Source organism: Theropithecus gelada, chromosome 7b (genome assembly GCF_003255815.1).
Source record: "Theropithecus gelada isolate Dixy chromosome 7b, Tgel_1.0, whole genome shotgun sequence".
Lineage (NCBI taxonomy): Eukaryota > Metazoa > Chordata > Mammalia > Primates > Cercopithecidae > Theropithecus > Theropithecus gelada.
The window spans coordinates 79,138,786-79,152,935 of NC_037675.1; positions in this window are offsets into that span (position 1 = coordinate 79,138,786).

The window sequence follows — 14,150 nt, forward strand, 5'->3', positions numbered from 1 at the left end:
AGGCTACATCCACTTCTGTTCCTACCAGTAGTGAGGTGGAATTCCTCTTTTCCCAAAAACCTTACTCTTCAGGAAGTTTTATTTTTGTTTTTTGTTTTCGTTTTTGTTTTTTTGAGGCATGGTCTTGCTCTGTCACCCAGGCTAGAGTGCAGTGGTGTGATCACAGCTAACTGCAGCCTTGACCTCTTGGGCTCAAGCGACCCTCCCACCCCCTACCTCAGCCTCCTAAGTAGCTGGAACTACAGGTGCACTCCACCATGCCTGGCTAATTTTTTTCTTTGTTTGTCTGTTGAGCCCCATGATTCAAATACTTTCACCTGGTTTCTCCCTTGACACATGGAGAGTGTGGGGATTATGGGGATTACAATTCAAGGTGAGATTTGGCTGGGGACACAAAGCCTAACCATATCAGAGGCCACGGTGGGAGGATTGCTTGAGCCCAGGAGTTCAAGACCAGCCCGAGGAACAGAGGAAGACTCTGTCTCTACAAAAAAAGAAAAAGAAATTTTAAAAAACAAAGAAAACAAAAAATAAAAAAAGTTATAGACAGATGTGGTGGCCCATGCTTGTAGTTCCAGCTACTTGGGAGGCTGAGGTGGGAGGATCACTTGAGCCTGGGAGGTCAAGGCTGCTGTGAGCTGTGATTGCACTACTGCACTCCAGCCTGGGCAAAAGAGCAAGACGCTCTCAAAAAAAAAAAAAAAAAAAAAAAAAAAAGATAAAAAGAAGGAAAGAAAATTCAAACATTTTCAAAGGTAGAGAAAACAGAAAAATGAGATGAACTTGCCCCAGCTTTAATTATTGTCAACACAAAGCCAGACTTGCCTGTCATATTCCTTCTCCCTCACATTATTTTAAAGCAAATATCAAACATCATATTTCATTTGTAAATATTTTGGCACGTTTCTCTAACCAGTAAAGGCTCCTTTTTATTTATTTATTTTTTTGAGACAGGTTTCACTCTGTTGCTTAGGGTAGAATGGAGTGGTGTGATCATAGCTCACCGTAGCCTTGAGCTCCTGGGCTCAAGTAATCCTCCTGCTTTGGCCTCTCCAGTAGCTGGGACTACAGGGTCATGCCACTACGTCTGGCTAATTTTTAATTTTTTGTTGAGATAGGATCTTGCTATGTTGCCCAGGCTGGTCTCAAACTCCTGAGCTCAAGCAGTCCTCCTGCCTCGACCTCCCACCGTGTTAGGATTACAAGCATGAGCCACTGCACCTGGCCAAGGACTCCTTTTTTTAAAACCACAACCACAGTACCATGATCATACCTAAATTTAAAATAGTTAATTCTTTAATATCATCAAATATCCAAATAATATTCACATTGCCCTGTGTTTTTATGTGTTTTATATATTTTATCTCTTTTACTTACAGGCTCTCCCTCCATCTCTTTTTTTTCATGTAATATTTTGTTGAAGAAATCGGGTCATTTGCCTGTGAGTTTGCCATAGCCTTGGTTTTGTTATTGCAGCTCATGATGTTGTTTAGCACGTCCCTCGTCTGTTTCCTGTAAATTCTTCATTGGACCTAGAGGCTTGATTAGACTCGGAGTTTTTTATTTTGTCTGTGCAGTACAGTGGGAGAAGAGACGAAGAAACTTCTCGGGGGTGGTGTTTACTGCTATCTGAAGGATCCAGTGTCTGATGGTCTTTCTTGTGATGTTAACAACTGTTTATGATCATTGCCACACCCATAAATCATCATGGATTGCAAATCGGCGATGTTCTCATTCTACCATTTCTTTTCCATTTAGTCGTTAGAATACTTCATAGTCCAAGAGAACTTTTCCTTCAACTATTTAGGTACCTTTGGAACAGATCACAAAGGGAAAAGAAAATAAATACCTGATTCTTTCTCTTTAATGATCAGTTTTTAAAAATAATTAGGTGCTTTCCTAGCATGCTTCAGTGGTGACTGATAAAATTTTTTTTAGTAACATTATAAACTCACAGAGTTAAATACACTTAATATACTTTCATCCATTGATGTTTTTAGCCTATTGATGCTCAAATTATCCTCCTTTTAGCAAGTAGGAGGTTCTCCATGTTAGCTTCTGAGTCCTTTTTTAACCAACCCCAGTAATCTTTGATGGCTTCCCTGCTTTCTGGTATAAAAGGTATTCCAGGGTGGGTGCGATGACTCATGCCTGTAATCCCAGCAATTTGGGAGGCTGAGGCTGGTGGATCACCTGAGGTCAGGAGTTCGAGACCAGCCCGGCCAACATGGTGAAACCCCCGTCCCTGCTAAAAATACAAAAAATTAGCTGGGCATGGTGGTGGGAGGCTGTAATCCCAGCTACTCAGGAGGCTGAGGCAGGAGAATTGCTTGAACCCAGGAGGTGGAGGTGGCAGTGAGCTGAGATGGCACCATTGCATTGCAGCCTGGCCAACAAGAGTGAAACTCTGTCTCAAAAAAAAAAAAAAAAAAAAAAAAAAAAAGAGGTATTCCAGGATCATGTTGTACATTTCCATCCCCAGATCTGGAATGACTCATTTCTGTAAGAGGCCCTGGTTTCTTTTAGTGGGGCAATTTCCATGCTATAAGGTGGTAAGTGAATGATTTTTAAAAGTAAGAAATAACAGATACTGGGTAATGAATAACAGTACAAAACTGATAGAGCTATGAAGGTGCTGCAGCCCAGGACCCCATTAGTGAGGGGGAGATAGTCTCACAACTTAACAGGCCCTGAAGGAATGACTGCATCTTAATATCATAGCATACCATCACATGGATGTGAGCCCTAGTCCCCAAGAAAACCTTAAACTCTGTTTAGCAAACTTATTTTAGAGGTATGTGTAAAACATTTTTTGAAGTTTCATATGTGGAAGACTTAGCTCTCTGGAAAATTAGTGTAAATAGAATGCTTCATTTGCTCAGGGCTTATGGTGCAGAAAAGAACCATTTACGGAGCATATTAAAATACAGGTTTCTGGGCCGGGCAATGGTGACTCATGCCTGTAATCCCAGCACTTTGGGAGGCCACGGCAGGAGGATCACCTGAGATCAGGAGTTCAAGACCAGCCTGGACAACACAGGGAGACCCCCATCTTTACAAAAAATAAACAAAATTAGCTAGGTGGCACACCCCTGTGGTCCCAGCTACTTGGGAAACTGAGGTAGGAGGATCACTTGAGGATGGGGGTTCAGGCTTAGGTGAGCTGTGATGGTACCACCACACTCCAGCCTGGGCGACAGAGCAACCCTGTCTCAAACAAACCAACCAACCAACAAACAAACAACAGATTTCTGGGTCCTACTCCGGACAACTTGAATCTGGGTGTAGGGCTTGGAATTTGAATTTTAGTAAGCTTTCCAGATGATATTGAGGTAGGTAGTCCTAAAAACTAACCTTTGAAGAACATTGCCAGATAGACTGATAGAAAGAGAGAGAATGAATAGGGGAAGAGGAGGGAAAATGCTTTAAAAGAGTGTATCCTTGGCTGGGCGTGGTGGCTCCTGCCTGTAATCCTGGCTCTTTGGGAGACTGAGGCGGGTGGATCACTTGAGGCCAGGAGTTTAGACCAGCCTGGCCAACATGGAGAAATCTCTATTAAAAATATATTAAAAAAAAAAAAAAGAAAAAGAAAAAAGAAAAATAAAGAGTATGTCTTGCAGCATATTTCTGAGAATTAAGCCATGTTTTAAAAATTTAGTGATTATCGGCCGGTCCCAGTAGCTCATGGCTGTAATCCCAGCATATTCAGAGGCTCAGGAGGGTGGATCACTTGAGGTCAGGAGTTTGAGACCAGCCTGGCCAACATGGCAAAACCCTGTCTCTATGAAAAATACAAGAATTAGCTGGGTGTGGTGGCGTGTGCCTTTAATCTGAGCTACTTGGGAGGTTGAGGCAGGAGAATTGCTTGAACCCGGGAGGCACAGGTTGCAGTGAGCCGAGATCTCGCCACTGCCCTCCAGCCTGGGCGACAGAGTGATACTCTGTCTCAAAGGAAAAAAAAATTAGTCATTCTCTTTTTCTGATTTCAAAGGATTTTGTTCTTCCATGGAAAACTTTAAAAATAGAAGCAGGCGGCCGGGCGCGGTGGCTCAAGCCTGTAATCCCAGCACTTTGGGAGGCTGAGAGGGGCGCATCACGAGGTCAGGAGATCGAGAACATCCTGGCTAACACGGTGAAACCCCGTCTCTACTAAAAAATACAAAAAACTAGCCGGGCGAGGTGGCAGGCGCCTGTAGTCCCAGCTACTCGGGAGGCTGAGGCAGGAGAATGGCGTAAACCTGGGGGGCGGAGCTTGAAGTGAACTGAGATCCGGCCACTGCACTCCAGCCTGGGCGACAGAGCGAGACTCCGTCTCAAAAAAAAAAAAAAAAAAAAAAGAAGCAGGCAAAAGAAAATAAAAAAAAAAAATCTGTAATCCTACCACTCAGAGACAATGTTCATTTTAAGTTGGTGTATATTCTTCTAGACTTCTAAAAGGAATTGCAATTGCTCCTTTTGCAGCAGACACCATCAGGGACTCGCCTGGGGTTCTCCTCTAGCAAGTGGGAGAGTCCACACTGGAACCCAGCTGCTGAATCCTGAGTTTCATTGTGCTTCATTGTATTTTTCATTTTTATTTTAAAAATTAATTATTTATTTTTGAGACAAGGCTCTGTTGCCCAGACTGTGTAGCACAGTGGCATGATCACAGCTCACGATAGCCTCCATCTCCCAGGCTCAAGTGATCCTCCCACCTTGGCCTCCCAAAGTGCTGGTATTACAGGTATGAGCCACCGCCTTCCATTGTGCTTTATTATAACAGGAACAGAGGGGCTTACCCCCACTCCTAACATTACTTTACACACATGTCTACCGTTAAAAGACAAAATTACAACAAATTTAGTTTAAAGATTTAATTGGTTTTTATTTGCAATTCTAGAATCAGCCAATACCTCATTCTAGAAAATAGAATGAGTGTTCTGATGAGCTGAGCAGGGGAGTCTGGCTTCATAGGTAGAAATGGGCTGAAGAAAGCAAAAACGGGCTGGGCATGGTGGCTCACACCTGTAATCCCAGCACTCTGGGAGGCCAGGGCGGGCACATCTCTTGAGTTCAGGAGCTCGAGACCAACCTGACCAACATGGCGAAACCCCATCTCTACCAAAAATACATAAATTAGCTGGGCATGATGGTGCACGCCTGTAGTCCCAGCTACTCAGGAGGCTGAGGCAGGAGAACTGCCTGAACCTGGGAGATGGAAGTTGCAGTGAGCTGACATTGTGCCAATGCACTCCTGGCTGGGTGACAGAGTGAGACCCTGTCTCAAACAAAAAAAAAAAAAAAAAAAAAAAAAAAAAAGAGAAAGCAAAAACAGAGAACAAAATGTAGATTGGTTGTTTTCAAGTTACTTTCCTTAAAGAGTTAAAACAGAGGTGATTACTTTATTATGCTGACTCAGGTTGACTGGAATCTTCTGTTTTGTTTTGTTTTGTTTTAAAAGAGAGATGGAGTCTTGCTTGTTGGCCAGGCTGGTCTGGAACTCCTGACCTCAAGCAAGTCCCCAACCTTGGCCTTCCAAAATGCTGGGATTACAGAAGTGAAGCACTGTGCCCAGCTGGACCCTCCTATTTTGTTTTGTTTTTTAGGAAAACAGGCCTGTTTCAGTTTCCTTGTGTGGCACTTAGCACATGTGACTCCATTCTGGTTTGGTCTGGTCTGATGGGGCCCAGTGCAGGAGGCTAGTCCAAATGATGGCCTCCCATTAACTTTGCGTCACACTACACATCACTTGTTAAATTAATTTCACAATTACAACAAAAACTAATGTGCCTACTACTGAACTATGGGCTTCTCAGTAGGGCAGGAACATCATCTTATTTGGCATCCTTGAAACACAGTCTGATGCTTAACTGTGGCTCAATACCTGGAACATAGTAAATACGCAATAAATGATCCTTCTGGGCAGGGGGCAATGGAGTGAAAATAACTAGTCTCCATTGCCTCTCACAGGACTGAACTGCAGGTGTCCTAGACTTCAAAACTGATCTAGTTTTCTCCCCAACAAACAGTTTGCAGCACTCCAATGTCCAAGAAATAGAATATCCTAAGCGAATTAGGGCAGGAACAAAAAACCGAATACCACATATTCTCACTTAGAAGTGGGAGCTAAACATCAGATATTCATGGACATTAGGATGACAATGGTAGCCACGGGAGACTACTAGAGTGGGGGAGGAGGGAGGGGCAAGGGTTGAAAAACTGTTGGGTACCTGGGTGATGGGATCATTCCACCCCATACCTCAGCGTCATGCCGTATACCCAGGTAACAAACCTGCAATATGTACCTCCTAAAACTAAAATCCAGGTTGGAAAAAGAAGGAAAAAAAAGAAGAAACAGAATGTCTTCCTGAAAGCCTTAGTGGAAATGTGCAGGAGAAAGCAAAACCTCTCAGCATCTTACCTCCTTATCTAAGCAACAGGGCCCCTGACATAAATGGGATGACCCGCCTCCAGGTTTGGATTGGAAAGCCAGCACATCGTGCTGCAATAAAGCTCACCAGGTTTAGAAACAAAAGCCTGGCTGTCTCCTTTTCTCTCTTAACCTCACAAACAGCTACTACTTGGATTCTGAATGTTTGAAACAAAAGCATACAGGAGGAATAAAGGTGGATTTAATTGACAGTCTTTTGGAATGTAAATACCAATCAAAATGAAGAAATACGTTTTTCAGCTTCAATACAACTACTTTGGTTTATGAGAGTGAAAAGTGTGATGAAATACATAGTTATAAAAATGTGAAAACTCCTAAGGAAATAAATCTGTACAGAAGGAGAATTGGGGAGCTGAAATATTTCCCGATTTTTACTGTCTTCTTTTTCTCCCAGGAAACATCTTATTGGATGTGTTCATTTACGTATGCATGCGTGTTTTCTTCCAAAGGGTTGTTTTCGTAGAACCAACTTCACGTGTGGGTAGCACTGTGCTAGGTACTAGCTGCAAAATAAATGAATGTGAAAGTTGTTGACATACAGGACTGATTTTTACTATTCATTGACCCCTTCGAACATTTATTTGGCTGCTATGATTCCATGCTTAGAAAGATACATCTAAACAAACAATATAATTCTGAGGAGTTCATGATCCCTAGGAAGCCCCCAAGGGGTCAACCAACCAGAACTGGCTGGGCGCAGTGACTCACGCCTATAATCAGTACTCCAGAGGTGGGAGGATCGCTGGAGCCTAGGAGTTCAACACCAGCCTGGACAACATTGGGAGAGTCCATCTCTACACAAAGAAAATTAGCTGGGTGTGGTGATGCTGTCCTGTAGTACCAGTTACTTGGGAGGCTGAGGCTGGAGGACCTCTTGAACCTGAAAGGTCAAGGCTGCAGTGAGTCATGATTGTGCCACTGCACTCCAGCCAGGGAAACAGTGAGACTCTGTTTCTAAAAAGAAACCCAAAAATAAACAAACAAAACCCCAACAGAATCCTTCTCTAAGAACTTACAGTTAAAAAAGCAGCAGTGTAGGCTGGGCACGATGGCTCATACCTGTAATCTCAGCACTTAGGGAGGCTGAGGCAGGATAATCGCTTGAACCTGGGAGGCAGAGGTTGCAGTGGGCCAAAATGGTGCCACTGCATTCCAGCCTGGGAGACAGCGAGACTCCATCTCAAAAAAAAAAAAAAAAAAGGCTTTGACCAATGCAAGATCAGTGTGTGCTAGAGTGGCTAGAAGAAAGTCACAAAGTTGACCTTAAAGGCTAGGCAAGATTTGGAGTGTGCAGTAGACGGAAGGGAGACGGGGAGGGCCAGCAAAGGAGCAAGGAGGCAGACAGCATGGAATAGGTGAGGGGCCAGCTGGAAGGAAGTCATGTTCATGGCAAGTCTGGGTTTGGAATTCACCTGATAGATTGACCAGGGTTTCTCCACAGTGACACTGTCGACATTTGGAGCTGGACAGTTTTTTGTTGTGAAGGCCAGTTCTGTGCATTGTAACATGTCCAGCAACACTCTTGACCTCTGCCCACTAGAAACCAGTAGCATCTCCCAAGTCATGACAATCACAAATGTCTCCAGACATTGTCAAAGGTCCCATGGGGGACAAAGATACCCTATTTGAGTATGACTTCACAGCATATTTGAGTTTGGCAATGTTTTCCAAAGTTTAGTCATTCAGGTATCACCTTCATGAATTTTGCCAGATCTTGGTCCCTCCTGCTTGGCTATCTCCTTCATTTATTTATTTATTTATTTATTTATTTATTTATTTATTTATTTGAGACAGACTCTTGCCCTGTCACCCAGGCTGGAGTGCGTGGCATGATCTTGGCTCACTGCAACCTCCACCTCCCAGGTTCAAGTGATTCACCTGCCTCAGCCTCCTGAGTAGCTGGGATTACTGGTGTGTGCCACCACACCCAGCTAATTTTTGTATTTTTAGTAGAGATGGGGTTTTGCCATGTTGTCCAGGCTGGTGTCGGACTCCTGGCCTCAAGCAATCCACCCGCTTTGGCCTCCCAAAGTGCTAGGATTATAGGCGTCAGCCACCGCGCTGGCCTATTTTTTTTTAAACCAACCTTCTTTTCAGTTTTTTACCTAAGCAAATTTAATCACAGCCTAATAAATAGTATACCTGATATCTTGAGTGAGATGTGCTAATTACAATTTTTCTAGTGCTTATTTAAATACCTATTAAAAAGAGTTCACCCACTTGCCATTACCACCTGTGTTAGAAATAGGGATTCTTTTTTTTTTTGAGATGGGGTCTCACCCCATTGCCCTCAGCTGGAGTGCAGTGGCACCATCACGGCTCACTGCAGCCTCGACCTCCCTAGGCTCAGGTGATCCTCCCACCTCAGTTTTTGTATTTTTAGTAGAGATGGGGTTTTGCCATGTTGCCCAGCCTGGTCTCCAACTTCTGAGTTCAAGTGATCTGCCCGCCTTGACCTCCCAAAGTGCTAGGATTACAGACATGAGCCACCGCACCCAGCTGAAACAGGGATTCTTGCTCTAGTGACTTACCGGTGCTGGCAGGAGGAAGTAGGGGAAACAGGACAGTGAAAGAGAAGAAACCAAGCAACACTATGGTTTCAGGAAAACCTTTTCCCGCAGGGAGCTTGATCATGAATAGTGCCATAAAAGCATCCTACCTCTAGGTGACGGGGCATTTGTCCATCATTGGCTGTAGGAGCCAGGGTGTAACCTTCTAGGCATTTCCTGGTGAGGCAGCTCCCTTCAGCCTCATCAATTTTTTTGGAGAACGGGGCAGCTGTGAGCTATTAGCAGGCAACACTCAGCAGCCAAGTGATGGGGTGTATTGGCCCGGACACCTGGGCAGGACACCAATCGTGTGTACCACACCACCTAAAATTATCTTGAGTACCACCAGTGGGACTTGTATGATAGTTTAGAAAATTCTAGTATAGAGAACGGCACAGTGAATGTAGCATTTTGGGAAACCCGTCTGATGGTGTTTTGTGGAATGTCTATGAAAGGGAGGAGTCTGAAAGAAGGGGCACCAGATGGAAGTCTGCGGAAAAGTCTAGGCTGGGAATGTGTGGGGAGCTTGACAATGCTTGTGATGGTAGAAACCGAGAGGAGAAGAAAGGTGAGAAGGGTATATGGAAAGAAGTGTCAAGAGGCTGAGTTCGTGATGAGGAATTGAGGAGAGTGAAAAGAGAAGATGATCCACTTGGGAACCTGGAGCCCAGATAGGAATAAAGGTTTGGGGCGAAGAAGCTAGTTTGCTCCCGGTGTCAAGACCAAGACGGCAATTCTCTGGCAGTAATGTTTGTGGGACTTTCCTCTCCTTTGCTTTTGTCTGGAAAACCCATTGTTAAAAGTAAGGATTTTGGCTGGGCGCGGTGGCTCACACTGGTAATTCCAGCACTTTGGGAAGCCGAGGTGGGCAGATCACTTGAGGTCAGGAGTTCCAGACCAGCCTGGCCAACATGGTGAACCCCCGCATCTCTACTAAAAATGCAAAAATTAGCTGGATGTGGTGGTGGGCGCCTGTAATCCCAGCTTGGAAGGCTGAGGCAGGAAATCGCTTGAGCCCAGGAGGCGGAGGTTGCAGTGAGCCGAGATCAGGCCACTGCACTTTCAGCCTGGGTGACAGAGTAAGACTCTGTCTCCAAAAAAAGTTAAAAAAAAAAAAAAGTAAGGATTTGATTCTCCTCAGATGTTGACAAAAAGGTGGATGCCAAAGACGATTTGCCTCTTCCTCCTACAGAGATGCCAACCCATTCCCTGCACCATCATCATGTTAGTAGCTCTCGGGGCAGATTGCAAGACCCCTCCTCTTTCAGGATTGAATTCACCCTTGGCACGTGTCACATCTTCAACTGCCTTTCTTTTCTGATGAGAGGGTCCTCTCTGCTTCCTGATCTCCTTTCTTGGCAACAGAAGGGTGATGTGAGATTTAATTTCTCAAAAAAAAAAAAAAAAAAACCTAAAAAAGATGCCAAGATCCCCAGACTCCGTCTCACGTGGGCCAAGATCTTCTTTGGGTGCAGAGGGTCAGTGCAGACAAAGGCACTTGGATCGCTTGTGATGGTTCCTCTCTCTCTAATTATAGAAAGCATTTAGCTATTGTTCCCTAATTGCTCACTGCAGTTGGGTTTGAGTATTTTTTTTTTTTTTTTTTCTGACAAAAGGCTGGTTTCTGATGAGTTGTTCTTTTCTTCCGCCTTGGTTCACTGCCATACCAGTGCCTGGCTCTTCTGGTGGAAAACTGCAGGAGGCGGTATGGCATTTCTGGGCAAGCCACTTAACCGCATCCAATTGCTCTCATGGCTTTCCAGTTGCCTAATAGGAAGGGAATTAACATTTACTGGGCATCTTGAACTCCTGACCTCAGATAATCCACCTGCCTCGGCCTCCCAAAGTGCTGGGATTACAGGCGTGAGCCACAGCGCCCGGCCTTACTGGGCATCTATTTAGTATGTGCCAGGCACTGTGCTAAATGCTCACGTAGGTTGTCTTATTCAATCCTTGCAGCAAGCCTGAGAGGCAGATATAAATATTCCCAATTTACAGACGAAGAATCTAAGGTGAAGTAAGTCTCAGTCAGTGTGTGGCTGAGTCAGAATTCAAACCTAGGTCTTTGTGTTAATCTTGTTTTATTTTTCGATGAGACGGGCTCTCACCATGTTGCCCAGGCTGGTCTTGAACTTCTGGGCTCAAGCAGTTCTCCTGCTGGAGTCAGTCTGGGCACAGTGGCTGAGACTTGTAATCCCCTCTGAAAATGCTGGGATTGTCAGCTACCGTGCCCAGACTGACTCCATGTTTTCCTCTCTCAAAAGTTTTTCTAGACTTCTGGCTGATACAACGTTGGTGTTGGAGACTCCCGCTCTCTTGCCCTAAAAGAGCTTATTTTTAGGTCCTCTGCTAGTGGTAGGGCTTGGCAAGGATGCCTATAGGACTCTTAAAGGAGCTCTAGGTTTCCTGTTTTGGCTCATGACACGCGAAGGAATTTCCAGTGTCACAGTAGCAAGGACAAGGAGGAAAGCCATCCCTCCTGGGGCTGTAGCAGTAAGGATCCTATGGGAAACAGATGGCACATTCAAGGGCTTATATGAAGAACAGAACATTCAATGAATGGACTGCTTAGCAGAGTTATGGGCAGTTAAGGGAACCAACAAGAAATGGGGAAGGTACCGGGGACTAGCAGCAGCAGGAAGCCATCACCACCCCTAGGTTTAAAGGGACATGGTGTGACAATGGTGTTCCTGAAGCCCAGTGAGAGCTGGGGGTATGGCAGAAGCATCCAGACAGGAGCTGTGACAGGAGGGGAACCCAGCCCCCAACGCCAGCAGGAAGGGCAGCAGCAGCTGGTGCGTGAGTGTGTGAGTATATGTACAGACATCTAGGTCTCTCTCTCTTCTGCCTTCCCATCTCCTGCTCATGCTACCACTGGCCAAACCCAGCTAGAAGACAGAGAGTAAGGGAGCCCAGAGATGCAGCTCTTGCAGGTCAGCCTCCTGGGGCACAGGGCAGGAAGGAAGGGTGGAGAGAGCCCCTGGGAAGACACAAAGAGTGTTCAGCACAGCGGCTGACTCACCTGTGCCCTCCACAGCAGTGTCTTTTTTTTTTTTTTTTTTTTAGATGGAGTCTCTCTCTATCGCCTGGGCTGGAGTGCAGTGATGCAATCTCAGCTCACTGAAACCTTCGCCTCCCGGGTTCAAGCAATTCTCCTGCCTCAGCCTCCCAAGTAGCTGGGACTACATATGTGCACCACCACACCCAGATAATTTTTGGATTTTTAGTAGAGATGGGGTTTTGCTATGTTGCCTAGGCTGGTCTCAAACTCCTGGCCTCAAGTGATCCACCCTCCTCGGCCTCCTAAAGCGCTAAGGTTACAGGTTTGAGTCACCACAACTGGCCCCAGTGTCATGTTTTTGGTGAGCAGAGACTTACTCTATAGGAAGTGGGGCATTGTTTACAGGCTCAAATAATCATGGAATGTGAGAGTGGGAAGAGCCCTTAAAGCTCTACCTGTAAAATTCCTTTACTTTATAAAGAGGATCCTGAGGCCCAGGAAGGGGAAAGGACTGGTCCAAGGTCAGTTGCTAATTCGTGGCATGGGCAGGACTGGAAGCCAGCTTGCCTAACTTCCAGTCCATACTGCCTCTTAGTTTTGAGCTGTAGTCAATTAATGGTTGGTAATAAAGGATTGCTGCTGAGCCACTTGGCGTATTTCCTGTTAAGACCTCAGGGTATAGCTTACTTTGGCCCCAGACATTTGCCTCAAATGATACTTTCTCTAAGTGTATCTATGATCAGAGTGGGCTGCCAATTTCACAGTGTGGGCTCTGGAGTCAGGCTCATGGGGCTGAATCCCAGCCCTATCCTTACAGAATGGTCTTGGACAAGTTATTTAACCCTCCGCCTTATTTTGCTCAACTGTAAAATGAGGATAATAATGATGTCTATCTCATATTTCATGAGGATCATACAAGAAAATAGATTTAAAGCACTTAGACTAGCATCTGCCAATAACGAGTGCTTGATAAATAATAGTATACATGTGGTATGTGTGTATATATATGATGTAAACAAATATGTGTGTGTGTGTATGTTTATATATGCATGTATGTGTGTATATATACATATATATGCATGTATGTATATATATATTCTACCCTCCCAAATTAGAATTCTGGTTAAGAATTCACGTGGTTTGGCTGGGTGTGGTGGCTCATGCTTGTAATCCCAGCACTTTGGGAGGCCAAGGTGGGCAGATCGCTTGAGGTCAGGAGTTTGAGACCAGCCTGGCCAACGTGGTGAAACCCTGTCTCCACTAAAAGTACAAAAACTAGCCAGGCATGGTGGTGCGTGCCTGTAGTCCCAGCTACTTGGGAGGCTGAGGCAGGAGAAACACTTGAACCTGGGAGGTGGAGATTGCAGTGAGCTGACATCGCACACTGCACTCCAGCCTGGATGACAAAGCGAGATTCCATCAAAAAAAAAAAAAAAAAATTCATGTGGTTGGCTGGGCAAGGTGGTTTACGCCTGTAATCCCAGCACTTAGGGAGGCCAAGGCAGGTGGATTGCTTCAGCTCAGGAGTTTGAGACCTGCCTGGGAAACTTGATGAAATCCCATCTCTATCAAAAAAAATATATATATAAAAAAATTAGCTGGGCATTGTGGTGTGTGTATGTGGTCCTAGTTACTTGGGAGGCTGAGGTGGGAGAATCACTTGAGCCTAGGAGGTGGAGGTTGCAGTGAACTGAGATTGTGCCACTGCACTCCAGCCTGGGTGACAGAGTGAGACTCCATCTAAAAAAAAAAAAAAAGAATTCACGTGGTTGTGATTGGCGTCAGGCGTGGTGGCTCATGCCTGCACTTTAGGAGGCTGAGTAGGGAGGATGGCTTGAGCTCAGGGGTTCGAGATCAGTCTAGGCAACATAGGGAGATGCTGTCTCCACAAAAAATACAAAAATTATCTGGGCATGATGCACCACACCTGTAGTCCCAGCTACTTGGGAGGCTGAGGTGGGAGGATTACTTGAACCTGGGAGGTCAAGGCTGTAGTGAGCGTGACATGATTGCACCACTGCATTTTAGCCTGGGCAATACAACAGGACTCTGTCTCAAAAAACAAACAAACAAACAAACCATACCTTTTACCGTTATTGAGATATATCCCCTGTTCTTTTAAACTTTTTTTTCTTTTAATTTTTTTTTTAAGTAGAGACAAGGTCTCACC